General features: G+C 36.3%; 1 long non-coding RNA gene and 1 other non-coding gene across 2 annotated transcripts in view; one reads left to right on the top strand and one right to left on the bottom strand.

Annotated features, from left to right (window-relative positions):
- Positions 1-3,159: 3,159 nt before the first annotated feature.
- Positions 3,160-3,232, top strand: TRNAR-UCU (transfer RNA arginine (anticodon UCU)). The gene has a single exon. It is a non-coding gene; the product is annotated as a tRNA-Arg (tRNA).
- A 9,132-nt stretch (positions 3,233-12,364) lies between these two features.
- Positions 12,365-13,025, bottom strand: part of LOC149713538 (uncharacterized) — a 9,465-nt gene continuing 8,804 nt past the window's right edge. Inside the window, exon 6 of the long non-coding RNA XR_016371395.1 lies at positions 12,365-13,011. This is a non-coding gene — a long non-coding RNA (uncharacterized LOC149713538). The remainder of the gene's footprint in view (positions 13,012-13,025) is intronic.

The raw sequence follows: 13,025 nt of genomic DNA, 5'->3' as shown, positions 1-13,025 counted from the left end.
CCGCCATTTAAAAAGATGGCCACAAATCGAATCCGAAAGACCATTCAGCCCGTCTATAGGTTAAAGGAAAGCAGTGTACTAAATATTTGTGAAATCGGTTGAAACGCGCGAACTTAGTTGCATAGCGAAGATTTTTTACATTTCTGACGCCAATTTTTAAGATGGGGGCGGATTGGAAAAATCTTTCTTAGTACGCGCCTATTACTTATGAGTAACGTTCCTGCAAATTTTCAGCCTTCTAGGGCAAGCGGTTTGGGCTGGGCGTTGATTATCAGTCAGTCAGGACTATAGATTTATATAGATATAGATAATTTCATAAAAGGTCCTATTTTTGACTTAGTCCAAATTTTTGAATAGTTTAGCCATAGACAAAGCAATACTGAAGGTCCAATGGCAGCCCTAGAGTCCCCATACTAAGCGACTAAACAACCAATGTTAAGCTTACTTCCCCCTTTTCTCCCCCAAAATGGAACGGGGGGGATTATAAAAAATAGGAGTCAAATCCCGGAAAAAGGTAGCGAGCGCCATCTAGACAAACTAGAACGTTAGATGCTTCCCTCTTTAGAACGTTGATTCCCCCAGTCCGATTTGCTATAGTGTGCTACCACGAAGCTAGGGGGGAAAAACTGTGACGTCAATATTGGGTCCCGAATTTGTATTGCCCAAGCTGACGACGTCTCGCGACTGCCAATATGGTCGCCTGAAAATAAGGTAAGAGATAAGAGCATGTGACGTCACTACAAAGTTCATGGTAACACACTATTATCTGCCGCTAGAAGGCGAATTAACAGGGATTTTTTCAACTTTCTCCCTCTGCCCAAGCTCTGCCATCGCCCGGTCCTTCAGTATTGCTTTGACCATGGTTTAGCATCAAATTTATCAAACTTTAGCTATTTTTAGTTATTTTTCAAGTTTCTTCTACGTGGTTTAAGCCATAGTCCTACTATATTTTCCTATAAAAACGCCTTTTTTTCTCCTATAAAATCCTATAATTACGGAAAAAAATTCCTATTTTTCCTATAAGAAATTTCATTTTTGGCTGGGCTCCCTCCCTGCATGTGATTATTCAGGTTTTATGTGGGAAGAATCTGAGGTTAACTTGGGTGGTGACATATGGCGACCTGGGGTTATAGTCAGTTTTGGTAGACATGGGGGAAGTTGGCAGTTGTACACCCTACCCTATTGGTGCCAACTTGGCACCAATAGGGTAGGGTGTACAACAAGTGTCTCCTCGAAAGGATATTTCCACAAACTTTGTTGCCCAGAAGCTTGACTTGCTTATAGGAGTAAGCCACACTCTTTACAAATTAAATACTTTAAATTCTAAGGTACTAAGCAGGCTGGGAAATAGCACACTTCCTCTGGTCCAAAACCAGTTTATTAATTGCTTGGACTAGTTTTTTAATTCAAGAAGTGGGGGTTACTGGTCCTCGGGACCAGTTTATTAATTGCAAATCTATTGGAGAGCAAAGGCTGGGACCAGTCCGGAGACGAGTAAATGATTTCAGACACTAGGGGGTCACTGGTCCAAAGGACTAGTTTAAAAAATATCCTTATTTCCCAGCCTGGTACTAAGTCATGTTGGGCTAAGTTGTGCAAACACGAGTGGCTAAAAGTGCGCCTCTTTACGAGAATCTATGACAGTTCAACCTACATCAATTCATGACAAGCTCTCAGTAAAGAGTGACAAAGTTATGGACAGTCTGGGAAATAGCACACTTCCTCTGGTCCAAAACCAGTTTATTAATTGGTTGGACTAGTTTTTAAATTCAAGAAGTGGGTGTTACTGGTCCTCAGGACCAGTTTATTAATTGCAAATCTATTGGAGAACAAAGGCTGGGACCAGTCTGGAGACCAGTTAATTATTTCGGGGACTAGGCGGTCACTGGTCCCAAGGACTAGTTTAAAAATTATCCTTATTTCCCAGACTGGTTATGGACATATCTTATGCTCTCAGTAAAGATTGAGAAAGTTATTGACATATCTTATGCTTTCAGTAAAGAGTGACAAAGCTATGGACATATCTTATGCTCTCAGTAAAGAGTGACAAAGTTATGGACATATCTTATGCTCTCAGTAAAGAGTGACAAAGTTATGGACATATCTTATGCTCTCAGTAAAGAGTGACAAAGTTATGGACATATCTTATGCTCTCAGTAAAGAGTGACAAAGTTATTGACATATCTTATGCTCTCAGTAAAGAGTGACAAAGTTATGGACATATCTTATGAACTTATTTAACTTGGTAAGGTAAAATAGTAGTATTCCCCCTCCACGGATTTTTAAAAGTTTGTACTCATTTCTGATAGTAAATGAGGTAAGGAACACGATGCCGTTAAAAATTTCCACCGCAAATGATTTTGAATTTTTTTTTTTAATTTTTTTTTAATGAAAATTGCAATATTTTGGAAAAGGAGAAATCTAATAGAAACTGTACCTAACCTAACCTAAGCTAACCTAACCTAACCTAACCTAACCTGAACCTAACCTAACCAAACCTAACCTAACCAAACCTAACCTGAACCTAACCTAACCTAATCTGAACCTAAAATATCCCAAACATAATCTAAACAAGTGTATGCGCCCCAAATATCAAATATACAAACAACCATAAGTAATATGTGCTACCTTTTTTCTTTTTTAAAAAAAAAAAAAAAATCATTTGCGGTGAAAAATTTTGACGGCATCGTGTTCCCCACCTCATTTACTATCCGAAATGAGTACAAACTTTTAAAAATCCGTGGAGGGGGAATACTACCATTTGGCCCAATTTAATAATATTTCGAAAAAGGCGGTAATTATTCGGTCGATAATAACAATAACAGGCGCACATTTAAGAGGATTCCTTAATTATTTTAGGTTTAATTAAACGCAACAATACAACATGACTCGGGTTTCGTGCTTCGTCAAACCTGAAACCTCAAGTCCTCAACTCTGCAGAATGAATTGCAGACGACAATCTTTTACCATTTCTCTCTTTTCAACGATAGATGGCTGGACAGAAGCGCACAATAAATTCGGAAACTATATTTTTTAAATTTAATTACAGTTTTCGATTAAAGTTAATTATTTGTTATACTTTTTACAAATTCTTAACAAGCCAGGTAGGAGCATTTTGAGATTTTGATTAACTAATTTCATAACGGCGGTGACTAGAGAGTCCCTGTAGTGTAGTGGATAGCATATTGGACTTCTAATCCAAAGGTCCTGGGTTCGATCCCCAGCAGGGATGACTACGTTACTTTTTGTTATAAAATGTAATCATTCGTTAACTTTCTTATTTTGTTCGAGAGATTACATAGTTTAACTAACGTATTTATTTAAATTTAATAGTTTTAAATATATTTATATGAAGTCAAGGATTTTAGTAAATGACCTCTGGCATTGAACATCGTTAATAAATCACAAATTTAATTTTGATCAAAACACTTAAAAAATTACCTTTGAAAGATGTTTTTCTCAAACTGTTTTCAAATTAAACGCAATAATATTTGGAAATCATTAAAGAAAATTTCGTAAATAAACACTATCAACGAAAATAATTTATCTGAAATAAAAGTTTAATATTAAAGGCATATGTAGTTTAAATTTTTTTACTAAAGACTATCTCTAGGACCAAGAACGCTTGCTAGGACCGAAACTATCTTAACACAATTTAGCTAAAAAACATAATTGGTAAATGCGATTAACAATATTTTAAAATTGGAAGAAATGATAATGTTCCTTTAACTATTCACATGCACGGAAAATTAAAATTCTCGTGATGTAAAATAGTTAAAAATCTTAATTCTAGACTTAATTTTACTAAAGAGGACACGTGACCGAATCCACCTGAATAGGCAATTACGGGTTAAAGGATAATCTTCAACTGATAATTTTTTTTTTCTGTTTTTTTCTTCAAACTTTATGATAAAAGTTCTAAAAGAGCGCGCGGTAAATTTTAAAGAAAATTAATTTCCATGACATTATGGTTCAAGGACTACTCGGGAGTCGTGACTGCTTCTTCTGTAATCTCGTTTTTCTGAAAGAAAAATCCGCCCAACGATTCAAACACAAATTGTCACCTTCCCATTTGAGAAGCCAGAATTCAATTACCATCATTACACTGTTCACGCAATGACTGACATTTACGAATAAAGTCCCTCAGTTACTTTTGAAGTTTCCACAAAAGAGCGCTAATCAAAGGCTGATAGACTTGCTGGGAAAAATGTTGATTGCAGGAACAGAACACTTATTGATTATTATTAGTCGCCAACTAAGGGTCAGCCACGTGTTGTACCCTGAATTGACTAGGGGCAAGTTTCTAGCTCATCTCACTATTCCGTGGTTTTTGTCTGTATAGAGCTTACCAGTAAATGTAGCTTAACCAGAATCTATGACCTTTGACACCCATTGTTCAACCATTTCCATGCTATAATGGTCAAACCTATGAACTCCATAGATTTTTGTTCTTATCGTATTAGTTTAGGTTCAAATGATTTCATAATTTAAAAGAATAAGATCCATATATTGACTAAATTGCGGTGTCACTGGCTGTTAGTTTTTGGACGGTGTTGTAGATTCGAGTTCACCAGTTGCAAAAACAACTAAGTCAATAATTTTAAAGGAAAGTTAATAAAATGAGAAAAAGGAAAATTAATGACTGTGGAGGAAAAATAATTAGATAATGAACAAACAAAGGGAAAGTTAAAGGATTTCTTAAGAAAATCAATAATTCTCGATGCTGATCTATTTCGCGTGCTATTTTCTCCTGGCATTTGCATGAATTAATAATATATACCATGAATATAGAACCGCTATGGTACAGGTTCCGAAATTCCTCTTTTTGAGAGCTTTAACCAAAGTGAACTTATTCATGGTTCTAAAGGCGACTAATTGTTATGAGCGAATTAAAGACAGCCAATTGTTATGAGCGAATTAAAGTCAGCCAATTGTTATGAGCAACCTCTTCCGGGCTCGTTATCACTTCTCGTAGATGGACTCCGAGATTTTTCTCAATGGCCATGCTTGCCTGTGTGCCCGTTGATCGCCATGTTCGGATTTTACAAATTGAAGTAAACGTGTCCGCAGTTTTCCTTCCGTCATCTATCCTTAATAAGTACCAAGTTACACTTTTATTGACCACTATCCGTTCAGTTTTCTATCGCTCTTCAAGATAGACCACTCTGCACACGCTGGTGCTCTGGCTTCTAACTCCACCATCTACTGACCTACGTCTATTTCACTTTGGTAAAAGTTTGTAAACATTCATTGCTTCCACCAGGGTAATTCGGCAATAGACTAGGACAACGGGAAATGTGTAGGGCTTCACGCAATTGCTCTTTTCTTAATCGATGCTGTCATTCGAAATCATTTCTTACTGGAAAAAGAAAGCAAACCCGGAGACACGAGGGCAAGCCGACCTCATAGATTTAGGTTTGGTCGGGCTAGGTCAAGGTTAGGTCAGGTTTGCCTTCTAGGTTTCTCGAATTGCAGCAGGTACGAGGAGAAGTGTTTCTATGTTCCCAACTTGTACAGAAATGAAAGTCATCTTCCTGGTTTTCTAGAAACAGCGTAAATCTTGTTGACTTATTTCTACGGCTAAACGAAGTAATTCGTTTTCGGCGAAAATGTAATTGACGTTAAAGAAACCATAGTCATTAATTTCAAGGGAAGGCGAAGCATACTGAAGTAGTAAGTTATGTCAGTAAGATTGATATTTGAAATTTGTGGACAGTTATGGAAAATATATGTATAGTTCAGTTTCCCTTGGAGCTCGAGAGGTAGCGATAAAAATTCTCCGATGGTAAGAAAACGGGTTTTATTTAAAATTCGGGAGTTAAAAGATCATCTTGAAGCATTCTTTTCCTCTTTGACAGAACGCCCCCGAGTCAGGGTCTAATGCAAATCATTTTCTTTCTGATTAATAGCGATGTGGAATTACACGAAATCAGTAATGAAAAATAAAAATGGTTATCTATATAACCAGATAGACCCCACGCGGTCCGTTTAATAGCCTGATCGTAAACTTTTATTACTAGTGACAGTCTGCCATCAGTAATGTGTTGAGAAACGATGTAATTGAAAAATGTTATTTTACGCTGAATTGAGGGGAGTCTCAAAAGCATTTCCTTTGGCTCGTGAACCCGAAGTTCCATCAATTAACGAGTCTTATTGCCAGAGTTGAATTATTGACGAGGAAAAAAGTTACAATGTTGGGTCTAACTTGACAATTTTTGATTTTTCACTTGCCATACGACTCACAAGGGTTAAATTATTCTAATAAAGAAGTAAACCAACCCTTGATTTGAAGTTTGTTCTTAAGATGCGGTGATGTCTGCACCAAGTGATGAAGTTTGACATGTACAAGTACACCTTTGTAATGGCCATATAGTCCACATTTTTGGTTTTCATGATAACTTCGGTGTTTTTATTCTGAAAATAGTTGAAATAATCTGAAATATTCGGATCAAATTTGACACTGAAAGGTTTTCAATATCACGCGATCCAAATGAACTTAACATAAAAAAATTGCGTTTAATTTTTAAATTCTAGTTTCCTAGAAGTAGTATTGATTGGGTCGTAAAATTCTAGATATATATCATAAGTAATGTATCAACAGTAAGTGTGACAATACGTTAAAACAAAAGAACATAGATAAAACCATGAAGTATACTTCGTTCACTGAGAAGCAAACGACCCTCCTCTCAGCCCCTACACGAACCAACCAATCAGAGAAGAAGTTTTTTGATGTCAAAGCTTTATGGAAAATAAATCTCTATGGTGGCAATTCAAACGTTAGTTCTTGGTACTATCGGCAACCATATTGAGCCTATTTACGCATGATACCTGTGCTACGGTCGTGAAGGTGGGTTCACACTATTCTGAAGGTATAGGGGTTCTCATATTACATGGTACGAGCAAACTTCAATGAAGTACACTTTTCGTTTTTATATCCATGTACTTTTGGTTAAAGTATAGCTGTGTGTTTTCTAGCAAAACCCCTTCCTTAAAGGCCGACTTCCAACGAAAAGGGTTCTAGCGAACTGAAAACCGAGCATCAAGACTAACAATGAAGCGACCGTGCCGATTTTCGAAGCCCCGCTGGGTCTAAAGTTGTAAAGGGTTCTCGCTAACTGAAAGCCGTGCATTGTGATTCTAGCGACCTGAAGATCAACAATAGAAATCCTTTAAAATTTATTTCCTCTCGAATTTTTGCTTTCCCCTGAAGGAAATTTTCTATTGTGTATGTTTAGTTCGCTAGAACCGCATTTCACGGCTTTCAGTTAGATCGAACCCTTCCGACTTTTGACCCAGCGGGGATTCGAAAATCGGCCCGGTCGCTTCATTGTTAGTCTCGATGCTCGGTTTTCAGTTCGTTAGAACCCTTTTCGATGGAAGTCGGCCTTTAAGAAATTTAGAATTACGGAAAAGAGACTTGTCAGACTTCTTGTTAATGTGTTGCTCATGATATAAATATAATTCTTGGGTGCTTTATTCCAAGGCTAGAAGTGCCATAATTTTCAAAATCTTCCGCGGCCCGAGATAAAAGTCACGAAGAACAAAAAAGTAATAGATAAAAGTATTTTTTTAAACCTATATATGTCCTTAAATCACAAAACATTGCACGCATATAAGCAATTACACTTAACGGATATGACTAGTTTGAATATCACGTGAAAATTTGGTTCCTCTTCAAACATAATGGTTTAATATTTGAAATAAATTTAATTTGTATACATTTTAATATTGTGCAATATGAACCACTAAGATGACATCTACTTCAGTGTAAACTAATCATAGCAATTAACACTGGAGCTATTGGGCACGATGATTACTATAAGCTGTATGTATTTCTGGCATAACATATCAATAGATACCGAATATTCCAAGGTTAAGACTTGTAAACTATCTTTGGAAATGTACATATTAATTAATGCAAACCTCTGTCGCGAACCCCAATGGCGATACATCACGAATTCTTGTTATAAACAAACTGAAAACCAGTAACTTAGAAAAATGATAAAATTAGCACACTAACAACAGTAATGTTTAAAGGAAATTTAGCTTTAAATAAATCGAAGAATGAAAAAACGTTTTTTTTTTTTTTTGATTATAAACTTGAGCTCCAAGGACTTTAGGCTAAAAGGGGGGTGACGTAAAACACTAAAACGTCTTCTCTATTTTCGAAGTAAATAAGTCTCAGCAAATTGAAGGACTTAATCAAATAAAAGGTTTGAAAACTGAGAGCAATCAATTCCCAGGAAGTTTTAAGGTTTTACCCTCCGAGTGACGAGATGTTTATTGGAACACTTGAAAACATTGACGTTTACAACCAAGTGTATTGGAAACACATTTTTGGACTGGTAAAGCGTAGTCCTCGCGAGGATTGTTGCAAGAGTAACATAAGGACGAGTATATACTCAGCCAAGAAGTGATATCTAGTTTATTAGGGAGAAGGTACAAATTCGGCACATTTCCAGCTTTATCTCCAGTCCAAACGTAGGTCCGGAGTTAATCCCCGCCTCTAAATTACAACCAGGATCTCATTGGTTCTTGAAAACTCACGTCAGCGCGACGCGAATGACGAAAATTACGTATTTTCCGACTGAGGAGAGGCGAAATAGTCCGGCCTCCTTTTACGTCCCCCTTGTATTTTGACACATAGGGGGACTGGAACTATGGCGTGCATCTTATACCTTCTCCCTAATAAACTAGCTATCACTTCTTGACTCAACTAAAGAATCGAACCAGGCGATTGTAAAATTGCAAGTCCTTAATGAGCGTTTATTCGTCTTTGGAATTGACTCTACGGAAAATCTTAACCTTTTCTCGAAACCCTTTGACTGGAAACGGTATAAAACAAACGCGATGGGGTGCCACTATTCACGGTGCGAAAAAAGGACTATGGATGACTAGAAGTACAAGCTAATCAGTCTCAAGTTGACGTAAGATGAGCGATTGGTTTCCTTCTATACGCGCCAAGAAAAAAAAAACAAGAGGAGAACTCTCAAAGATATGCAAAGTAAAATGGATAATGGATAGCCTTAGCCCTCGGGGCCACACACCTGCGCAATCGCGAGATTTAGAAGATGAAATAAAACGAAACTAACAGCAAAAAATCAGGAATCTTCCGTCTTAGAGGAACAAAACTATGAAGGTTTTGTTCCTCAAAAAAATAATTGTTAATGCCAAACATTTTAATTGCGTAGTTCAACAGCTCGGCCAAATCTAACTTAGCCTGTATATTTCACCAGAAATACATAGATTTCTTCTACTTGCAATCTTTAACAGGTCATTTTCTTTGCCTTTGTACTTGAATTAAAGGGGAGGAGGGTTAGAAACCGTCACATATTATATTAAACTTAGGAACTATGTGACATTGACGTAGGCGCAACTTCCGTGACCTACGAGAGTCAAAGCCAAATGTAAACAAGAACTTTATCTTTGCGTGTGTCGAATTAGTTAGCGGTTGTTTTATGCATTTGAATAGCCAATGAAACGTTAATGAACGGGCGGTTAATCAAAGGTTTAAGTTCGTCTTCCTACCTTCAATCAGAGAGTAGTAGGGGGTCTACGGCCTCCAAAAAATTCCAAGTTGAAGAAATCTATTTATTCCTCATTTCACAATCAATTGCTAATCAGGTTAAACAAAATTAATACTGCTTTTACGTTAAAATTACCCAAATACATTCGATCAATTAAAACTTATTTCTGAGATTAGAGCCTAAAATGTGTCAATTAAATTTATAAATAGACATTGTGACTTTTGACCTCAAATATCTCAAGTAAAAGTTTTGAAATCGGCCTTCATCAAAAACAATCCGAATTGAGGTTTTTGTTCAAAACATCGTTCACTCTCCTCTAATTATTTACTCCAATCGTGAATTGATTCTGTTTAATTTATAAGAAGCGATTTGAATCTTTACCGAAGGGTAACCCTAATTAATTTGGAAACAAGATAACATTTTTTCGCTAAGACTCCTGAGAAGAACGGTATAACTTATCGAAGAAAAAATTAACCCCGCATGAATACGTTAGAGTCGTAATTTAAAGCGATAAGCTTAATTCGATTACGATCTTAATCCAAAAGGTAATCTTGTTTTCGCCAAAATTGGTTGACTTCCTATAATGTCGGGCCGTAACTCAACGCTATGTAATTTGATAGTTTACACGTTTTCAGCTATAGGTCTACAGTTAGAGATATATGTGTATACACATTGGTGTAAAAGGTGCCAAGGCGTGGGGAAATTTGACTGGGTTAAAAAGTTCAATTCGTATTATGACAAGCTGTAAATTAAAATTAATATCTCCGAAAAACAATTTGGTGAAAAATAAGGATCTATTCAAGGTCTTTGGATTAACGGAGAGGTATTTTGGTTCCGCTTTTGAAAAAAAAAATATTTTAAGGGGCATAACAATGTCGACAAACACATACATTAAATAGACCAAAACTAAAATAGCTATTGGCATAAGTTTGGCATTGGGGATTATAAAGTAATAATTTGCTTCAAAACTATATAGGCGTCAAAAGTTCAAAGCGACTGAGGTTTCATCGCGTAAATTGCATGTTTACGCCATTTTGGATAAGGTTATTCCGGCTTGCTACGTTCTAAACTCATTAAATACAGAAACTATGAGATAAATTATGATTAAATGTTACCACCATTGTCAGAATTATATGTGGCATAATTACGAGTACTTGTTATATGGGGCATGATTATAGGGAGATCGGAAATTTTGAGAGCGTTATTATGAATCTCAAGCTTTAATTGTCAAGGCTTCGCAGCAAATTTTCAGTAGCAATAGTTCAATCCAAACCGAAAGTGATTTGCCTAGGAACTAATAACTACAATAAGGCCATTCATTATAAGAGAGTACGTTTGGCGAAGTATGAAGTGTATTTCGTAAAATCTTAGCCAACCATGGCCAGGTTCAAGAAAATGAACCAACAGTAAAATAAATTTAATGATAATAATGTCTTGGCACGTGATCCTTGATTTAAAATTTAGTGAAACCATGCATTGTTGGAAAAAAAATTATGAGTGTCTAACATACCTTAATTGGACATTTAACTAGTCAGCCCTAACGAATATCGTAATTTCCTTCCCATACTTTAAACGGCAATTCAAACAATTAACAACATTTATTATACGTCACCATCATCATCATAATCATATTAAGCACATTATGGTAGCCATAACAATTAGGCTTAACTATTAAATCCCTTGCCAAGGAAAACCAGGATAAAAAAAAATTCGCATCTTCGCTTAGAAGGTCGAGGTTTAATCCCACCCAGATTCCAAAAGGAAAAAAATAACATTTTTACCAAAGTAGGTATTTTTCCATAGACCTCTTAGTTCAATTAACTTTGGTTTACACGTAGAAAAATATCACTATCTATCGCGATCTTTGGAAATACTTAAAATGCCATTATTTTAATATTTGGTTAAGGCGATCAGGCTATCACCGCGGCTTCTATTAGATCTAATAAAGAGTTAATAAACTTGAGTATGACATTATATATCTAGTCATTTCTTGACGGTCTCCTTCACACCAAGGACCAGGATGAATTGAAAACATTTAGTATCCCTAGGTGGGTAGCGTGTTGGGTAAAACTGTTAGCGAAATTGGCTTAAAAACGTTAGTTATAATCATCTAGTTTCAAACGTTCACGCTCCTTTAAAATTTACTAGCTAAGCTATACCCTATACCCGGCGTTGCCTGGATGTTTTAAAGGGATACTTGGGACTAGTTTAATTTTAGAAGTAGGAATGGAGAACGGTTAGTATTTACTTCAGTCCGACTCATAGCCCAGTATAGAGCCCCTCCCTCCAACACGAAACGAAAAGTTCAAATTATCTTATTGGCTCACTTAAACTACGTTCTGATGACGTTGCTGATGGGGACGGCGAAAAATACGTAATTCCCTTTTACCTCTGTCGCTATGACCCGCCTCTTCTTTCATACCCCCCTCCGTCCCGTGGAAGGGGGTCCGGAACTTTGACGCGCGCCCAGATTACTCTGTTCTCCATTCCTACTTCTAAAATTAAATCTATCCCTGGTTTTTTAAATCAAAAGAGCTCATTAAAATAATGAATATGTCAATTGGAACCATGTTTCTATCTACAATATAAAAGAAGATACAAGCAATTAAGTTTCCTTAATGACACGTAATGGACACTACACGTTAGGCTTAGCCCTATTGGACAAATCCGTCAGGTGATACTAGGCGTCCAATAGGGCTACTTCCCAGTGCCTCGCGGGGAAGCCTAACGTGTAGTGTCCATTACACGCCATTGAGGAAAATTAATTGCAGTATATCTTCTTTAATATTGTAGATAGAAACATGGTTCCAATTGATATATTCGTAATTTTACACGCTTTTTCGATTTAGAAAGAAAAAAAATCAAACACGGAGTATCTTTTTAAGATACTGGAAACAAGGAAATATTTCATGTCTATATAGACAATAAGCATTAAATTATCCTTGGGTCCACCCCTATGAAATATCTGCAGGATGTAGTTTTCTAGAAAGTTTATATACAACTATAATTTCAATAAAACGATGCTTAATTAGGGTTTTATTTTGAATTTAGAATAGGACGTTCTTTTAGAGGCTTAATGGCTAGGGGTCCACGAACCCAGCCTTGACAACACAACCAAACCACTTCTAAAACCATCCCTATTGTAACCATGCAGTTTGGTTAAATTAGGTAACGAATTGTGACTATGTGTAAGGAACAAACCTAAGATCAATTTTTCAAATATAAATGATCTGATTTCCATTTGTAATGATGAAAACGTTTACCATCTTTCGTGAAAATAATAATTTGGTGCGAAACATACACTCGTGATTTTTGCACTCTTGAACTAACCGTTATCTCCCTCGTTTTACCGAAAATAGTTTTATTTTTTTAGGAGAAAACTCAGTGTGTGACATTAAAATTTAGTCGGATCGTAAAATCAAAGTTCCAACCAACCGGATCTTCTTTTAAAACTTTGTAAAAAACATAATCGACGGTTGTAGAGCTGTTTTTATATAT

This window comes from Phalangium opilio, unplaced genomic scaffold (genome assembly GCF_054372755.1).
Source record: "Phalangium opilio isolate 3A_F unplaced genomic scaffold, DU_Popi_V2 ptg000009l_1, whole genome shotgun sequence".
In the NCBI taxonomy this organism is placed as follows: domain Eukaryota; kingdom Metazoa; phylum Arthropoda; class Arachnida; order Opiliones; family Phalangiidae; genus Phalangium; species Phalangium opilio.
This window is presented reverse-complemented; position numbering and strand designations above follow the sequence as displayed.